Here is a 7667-nt window from a genome sequence, read left to right on the forward strand (position 1 = left end):
TTGTCAGCCTTGTGATTTGTTGTTTTCTCTGTAATAAAATTAACCGGTTTAACTAATGGGTGCCAAAACTTGATAATTAAAGCTGAGCAAATAATTTGCAACAAATAATTTACCCGCCGGATTTGGCGGGATTTGCAGCGCGCGCTGGGCCGAGCGGCGGGGACGGAGCGAGCCTCCGGCGCCGGCCACCCGGCAAAACCCCCCGCGCGAGGGCTGTTTTCCAGGAAAAGCGGAAAACTGGGGAGGAGGGAAGCTTCAAGGGCCTTTAAGCTGCCAGAGGCAGCGAGTGCCGGCCGGCACCTGACAACAGCCACTTTTTTCTTAGAATGTTCCCAATGTTTTGGGGTTTTTTTTTTAATCTTTCTAAGAGAAGAGATTCCCGTAGTGGCCTTTTTCCCCACGCGGGGACGGGGGATGGATCGCTCGCCGGCCAGCGCTCTGCAGCGTTGCCCGTCCGGCAGGGAGGCCCGTAGGAAAAAACGATTGCGCTTGAGTAACTTCCAGAGGCGACACACGGATATTCGGAAAATGCAAATCTCTAGGGGAGGTGAGGAATTAAAATAATGAGCCAACAAAAGAAATCTGGTCAGACCAGGCTTCTAACAAGAATGGCCTTTAAAATTATGGTTATTAGCCAGGTTTCATTTCAGAAGCAGTTAAAGAAGCTTTAGAAGGTGCCGCAATTAATTTTTAAGTTTATATTACACATTACAACAAGAAGGGCCATTAACAAGGCAGTGATATTAAATTTAATGTACTTGGCAAATTGGACAGTTTGTCTCTCCCTCCCGCGCGAATTCCCGGGTGGCCGAGCGGGGGTCACCGGCGCCCGCATTTCTCGGGGACGGAGAGGGCGGCCGTGCCGGGGCAAAGCGCCCGCGGCGGGATGGATGCTGGGCTCGGGTTCGGGTTCGGGTTCAGGTTTGGGTTCGGGTTTGGGTTCGGGTTCGGGTTCAGGCTGGGACTCTCCTCCCACCCCGGCTGCCCCCTTTCTGGCGAGCGCCGGCGGAAAGCAAAGTTTTCGCCCCAATTCTGCGGCGCAGCCAACGAGCCTCAGACGGATATAAGGAGACGAGGAAATGTCTCATACCTATAACTTTAAATTAAAAAAGCAATGCGCTGTTTATTGGTTCTTCCAAGTGTCTCTGGAGCGGCAGGCTCATAAAGATCATATTACAGTACAAGCCATTATGCAAAGAGTTTACTATATATACATTTCTAAATGCTTCAGCAAACAGCAGCCTACTTACGAGCAGAGAAGGATAACTCGTTCGTTTGGGGTAACAAATGATCCTTGATTTGATTTTAAATGCAATGACAGCAAAATTTATTTCTTATTTAATCACTTGCCAGAGCTGTTGAGGATGGGATGGTATTAAACTGCACAATGCAGCATATGACTACTGAATCAGTTGAAATAGGCATAAGAATATATTATGTTTATAGGATAGAAAGAGATTGTACAGCAATGCATATAACTAGAATGGGTATTTTTGTCATTTATACAGTAGCTTATATCATTATTTCTTCCCGCTTCCAATTTTTCAGTAATAAAAATACAGGGGATGTGATTCTCTTTGCATTACAGATAAACCATCTTGATTCTTTATTAAATATTTTTATTAATCTGAAGTACTACAAAGCATTTGAGCAGATAAATCAGGCTCCGAATAGTCATTTCCTCTCTGCTATGGCTCTATAAAGTGGATTCATTTATGAGCGCGCAATACCAGAAAAGAAGGTTTCCATATTCATTAATATGCTCCCTTATGTTCCTATTTTCGCATCCCTCGGCGCCGCGCAGCAGCGCTAGCGCCATCGGGCCGGCTGGCCCCCCAAAACGCAGTCGGCCTCGGTGATCTGCTCCGTAACCCCTGCCCGCTCTTGCGTCCAGTTTAATTAGCAATTACCCCCCTCCGATAGCATTTGAAGAGCCGTTTCCTTGGGGCACCGTTGCTTCCCACGGGCTCGTGGCGCTCCGGAGCCGGGCCGGGATCGGGCCGAGGCGCCGGGGGGTTCGGGTGAGCGACGGCGCCGTAATGCAAACTGCTGCTGCCGCAACGCGCCGTCCCCTCGCTGCCGCCGAGACCCGCGGGCGACATTCGACACCCGCTCGCGGGAGAGGGGAGCGAAGGAGCCTGCACCTTCGCGGGACGCCGCCGAGGAAGGAGCGCGGCGAGCGGCGAGCGTAATTGAGATGGATGAAAGGGCGCCCGGCTTCCCCCAAAGCGTTTCCAGCGACGCGCTCGCGAGGAATACGAAGTGCTGCTGCTCTCTAAAGATCGCCACGCCGCGCCTAAATTATTAATGACTGGGAATGATTTCATATTTAATCTAAAGACTATTAATTACACTGCAGAGGAGCAACACGCCGTCCTGCGAGCCCCTCTCGCCAGCGGAATAACTCAGCGCTGCCCCGTATCTCGGCTCAATGTCACGGCGGCGGTGCGAGGAGCCCCGGTGCCGCCCGCCCGCCCGCCCGCCCGGCGGCACGTCCCTGCCGGTGGCCCCTTCCCGCTTTCCCGGCCGCGGGAGCGGCGGGCAGAGCCGGGCGCCTGGCCGGGCTCCCAGCCCTGCGGCGCCCCGTGCCGCGCTAATGCCGAAGACAGATGTTTATTTGTCCGGGATTATTTGCTGATCGCTGTTACGGTGATCCGAGATGATCATTAAAAAGTGAAATGGGCTGTTTAATAACGACGCTCGGAGCGCGCAGCGCGCCGCGCATTACGAGGGTGTTTAAGCACGAGCCCAATTAAGTCCGTCGCATCCCTGCAGAATTACCCGGCTCGCGCGAGCCATTAGGCAAACGGCAGGCGCCTCGCGCGCGGCGGCAGCGCCGGGGCCTGGCGCGCTGCTAGACACCCGCTCCTGCCCCGAAGCTAAATTAAAATCCTATTGTGCCGGGGCCGCTAATATTTCCTGCTCTCGTTTCCAACAATTAGACTGTGACACGCTGCCAAAACGCACGGGGAAACTGGAAAACCCTCCTGAGCAGCTGAAGAGAGGCGTTAACGCCTCCCCGGTGCCTCCTGCCGCCCCGACGCCGCGGTGATGGCCGCAGTGAGGGAGGGCAGACGCGGGTTTTTTACCAGTCTCCGCTGCCGTGCGTGGGAAGCGGGTCTTTAAATGGAAAGTTGTTTCCCTGTTTCCCCTTTAGGAAAGGAATCTGTGGACCGGACCCGTGGGGTGGCAAAGAGCAAAACACTGATAATAAGCAAAGGCCCCAAAGCAGCCGGCGGCAAAAAGCTGCTCAGCAGAGGGGGGAAGCGAAAGGGTGTTTACGAAAGAAATGAGTGTTTGGTCCCGGCTTAAAAGTTGGTGCTTGGAAATTCCATGAATTTTAAAACAGCGGCGTTGCGAGATGAGGACTTTCTCGTGCACGCCGGCAGACTGCGGTGCCCAGTGCCGGCGCCAGCCGTTCGGAGCGGCGCGGGAGAGCTGCCGGAGCAGCCAAGCAAGGTAACAGCCCCGTGGCTGGAGAGGCTGGCACGCGCCGCGCAGCCCCCGCGCGTGAACGGGGCCATTAGCAGCCGGGCGAGCGCTGCCAGAGCTGCACGAACATCCCCGCAAAGAGCCCTGTGTATTTATAACAGGCGACGGAACAGTTCGGAGCACAGCCGGGGGCTCTCGGAGCGCTTCGGGAGTTAAACTGCGCGAGGACGAGCAGGCGCCCGCGTGCGGGAAGCAGCCGCGAGCCCCGGTGCCCTCGCAGCCCTGCCGATAGCCCGTATCGGAGCTGCGGGACGCGGACAGATCCCGCTGCTTCCCTCGGCTGCTTTCCCAGCCGTACCGTAGCGTGCGGGGTCCCACGGCACACTCGCCGAACATGAGACGGACACGCGAGCGCGCCGCTCGGAGCCGGGGGAGAGGAGAAGCACGTGGTCCGGCACTGCCCTGTGCCCGGGGGAGCCTCGGCGAGGGACTCGCACTCGCAACCTCTGCAGCTGAGCGGCAGGAAAGCAACTCCTAGAGCATATTTATTGCTTTAATTTGAATAAATAGGTATTTTAAATTTGCAAAAACTTTACCCTGCAACTTCTGCAAAAGCTGAGCCGAAGCGATAGGTGCACGGCTCAAGTGCTAGCCATAATAAAATGCTAATTGCAATTCATAAATTATATTGGGATGCCTGGGACTATTGAAGATCCTGGATGAAGTGTAGTGTTCAATTTATCCTGTGCGTGTTGCCGACAGTGCTGCCAGCCTCCTCCTTGTCCCCCTGTGTTGTTTTGTCATCTCTGTACTATCACCAATTCATCACAAAGGCAACTGAACTCTCCAATGTCCACCCACCAGGTGACTTTGTCTTCGCTGCTCTATGACTCTCAAATTAAATTGTCAAAACACATTACCGAGAAAAATATTGTGAAGGGAAAGTTCTTTACCCTTTTATCCCATCTTAAGAAAGAATCAGTTTGATTTGAAGAAAACATGTCTGCTTCATTATCCTTCCTGCTATCATATTTCTTCACTCAGCAGCATCAGGAAAAGAGTCAATACCGGAGTCTTGGATGACATGATGTAGCATCCCACAGGAGTTGTCTCAATAAATCCTGAGAGTGCCCAGGCAAAGGCGGAGGGGGAGGGGGCAATTTCACTCCCTTTCATTCCTCCCACTCTCACACAATTTAAAAGAGATTATGGGTTTGTTGGAAGGTCCCTGGCGGAGCCTTCCCTGAGCTGGAGGATCCTTGCTCCTCCAGTGCTAGTTGGGCAGGAACGAGCTCCTTGAAGGACTTGCAGTAGAAGAAAGTGGGCCCAGGAGAAGGCGCAGCCGGAGCACAGCCGCGCATGGAGGAGTCCTTGGATGTGTGACCTCCCTAGAGGGCCACAGGCAGCTTGCAGGGGTGGGAGTAGCCCCAAAACCGCTCTAATTTGTACCAGGTGTTCAAAGGAGAGCTGAGGAACCACAGCCTGCTCCCCGCCGTCTCCTCTTTGGTTCCTCTGCCCCCAGCTACATACAACCCAGCAAGACTCGCACACAGCAAAGGGGCTTTTGCTCGAGCTTCGTGCCCCCTCCAGCCTGGTCTGCTTTCCCTGCAGTGAATGCAGAGTAGCCCTCAGGCCAACGCCTGCAATCATTAAATCAGTGGTGGTTTTGCAGCCTTATTCAGTGGGACTTGCATCGCGCTCAGTAATGCAGGAGGTTCCTGCTGCTAGATGCAATCACATAAAATAATTCAACTGGAGGCATAAAACAATAGGAGCCATTTCTCAGAGCAAAAGAGGCGTTGATTTCCACCTTTGCTCACGCATTGGGCTCTGGGCATAATGTATCAGTCATAAAAAGCGAGTAGTACATTGTGCACGGATTCTTTTGGCTTTGGACAATATTAACATAATAAACATGCGTTGTTTATTTATTCTGCTACAGTGCAAGTAAAGCAGGTAATGCCCCACGTTTAAATGGGGTATTTTTAAATGCTCACATTTCCTTAGCTGTTATGATGCATTAGCCATCAGTAGTCAAATTGCCTTGTATTTGCAGTTTTATGGGTACATTTTATCAAGCACACAGGAGCTGCACTGAAAGCATGAAAATAAAGTATTCCACTTGTGTTAGGCAAGTACTGTTTAGATGCAAGATACGGCTGGCCAGGAGAAATGCCTTTTTTTTCTGCAGCAGTTCCAGATTCATCTCCAAATATTGCTTCTACTCACAGTAAGGACTGCCAAGAGCCCGCTTTATGGCTATGTAGCATCCATGCATCCTCCGCACGCTAAGAGCTCACATCTGAATTTAGCCTGCCTCGGAAATCACCTGAGTGCTTCTTTGCTGCTTTAAAATATCTCCTAACAAAATGTTTTTGTTGTTCTTGCCCAGAGAGACGGCGGCTGCCGGGGTCACAGAGCGTTGCCTTCCTGCGTCGGCATGCGGGCTTTCGGCCCCCCCAGTAAAGCAGTAAAAGCCCCATTGAACAAATAACGCCAGTGATAAGAATAAAAATGAGGCTGACGGTTGCTTTGGGGAGCTTGGCCTCTTTCTGGCAGTCGCCGTGGAGCCTGCAAGGACTGCAGAGCAGCCATGCGCGGGGGCGACTAGCCAGAGCTCAGCGTCACCGGGAAGGCCACCGCCTGGGATGGGGTGTCCCTGGTCGGCCGCGGGACGGCCCTGACCCCACAGCCACAGGGGCTGCTGGCAGGGCTGCGTCAGCCCCACGGCGAGGGACATCCCGGCGAGGGACCATCCCAGTGAGGGCACCGTGCCGGCGAAGTCGCCCTCCAGCAGGCAAGGGCCGCTGCCAGGCTCTCCCAGCTTGGATGCGTGGTGGCAGGAGATTCGCGGAGGGGAAATTTGCTCCCTCTCGTGGTCCCCCGAGCGGCTGCCAGGGCTGTGGCATGCCAGCGAGGTCTGCAGGAAGGGATGAGCCTTCCTGTCCGGGAAACCACGAGCGAGGATCTCTAGGTTGAGCGCTAGCAGTTGCCTGCTTTGCAGGGTACAAGCTGGCAGACAGACCCTCAGAGCAGCCGTCATGGATCGGGGCTTGAGCAGCACTTACTTCTTGTGATGACCGAAGCTAAATCGGCTTTTGGGGGTGATCGAATTTTAATTCTCTAGAGCTCTCGGTTCCTTTTCACATAACACTGTATTGCCGCTAATGTCTCTGAGCCTTCTAATTTGGTCTGGATTTATTTCTCCCAGAGAGTTTTATCTGCCTTTCAACCAACTCCAGACTGTGTGTAACATGAATATTACAGCACTCACTCTCAGAGATGAAACGATGACACATTCTTCATATTTTCTAGCCAAGTACAGCCCTGTTTAATACACACATAAATAAACAGCAGCTATATCTGCAATGCCCTTTTTTCGCTTCAAGCTCCCTTTAACAATACATTGAACACAAAAAAATCATAGACTCTCAGGCTGCAGGCAATAATCTGGGAAGTCAAAACAAGCCAATATATATATATTGACTCAATATATACTGAGTGTGTAGAAAGCCTGTGACCAGCACTTTGCCATCAATTAGTGTTAAACATGGGCACATATTCCCAGGGAAATGACCTGCCAACACCCTGCTGTGCCCATGAAGATGGGGAAGGGACCAGAGCACGGCAGCGGATGCCAGCCCCACGGTGTGGACAGGCTCCAGGGCAAGTGGTCATCGTCTGCCTGGAGGCAGCGGACCCTCTTCAGTGGCAGCAGGATCAGATGGAGTCGTGTAGGGTCCCGAAGGCGGTTTTGGTCTCTCCGTGCACCCTGGGAGTGCTGCCCCACCGCAGCGGGACCAGACGGTGCTACGGCCGGGCAGCAGAGGCAGGAAGGGGAAAGCGGAGCCGGGAGGCCAGCGAGCAGGGGGAGATGCCGGTTGCCGAAGGGAAGGAGGAACGAGGGAGCTGGGGGGCTCTGCCCCTCACCCCGCCGCTGCCCGTTCTGCCCGCGAGCGAGGCGGCGAGGAGGGGCCGCAGGCCTCCGCGGCAGTGCGCGTGCAGGAACGACTCCGCTTTCGGAGGCTCCTTGGGCAAGCTGCCCTTCCCGGGCAGAGAGGAGACCTTCCCGGGGCCGGGAACACGGCTGTGCGGGAGGCCAACGTCAGGGCAGGCGTTATGGCAGCCTAACGTCGCGGTGGGCCTCACGGCACGGAGGCGCTGCCCCTGCCCGGCCCCAGGCACCGCCAGCCGGCAGCGAGGAACTCGCTCTCCGCCGCCCTAAATACGGCTCA

The sequence above is a fragment of the Apteryx rowi genome, unplaced genomic scaffold, assembly GCF_003343035.1.
Source record: "Apteryx rowi isolate R43461 unplaced genomic scaffold, aptRow1 scaffold_19, whole genome shotgun sequence".
NCBI lineage: Eukaryota > Metazoa > Chordata > Aves > Apterygiformes > Apterygidae > Apteryx > Apteryx rowi.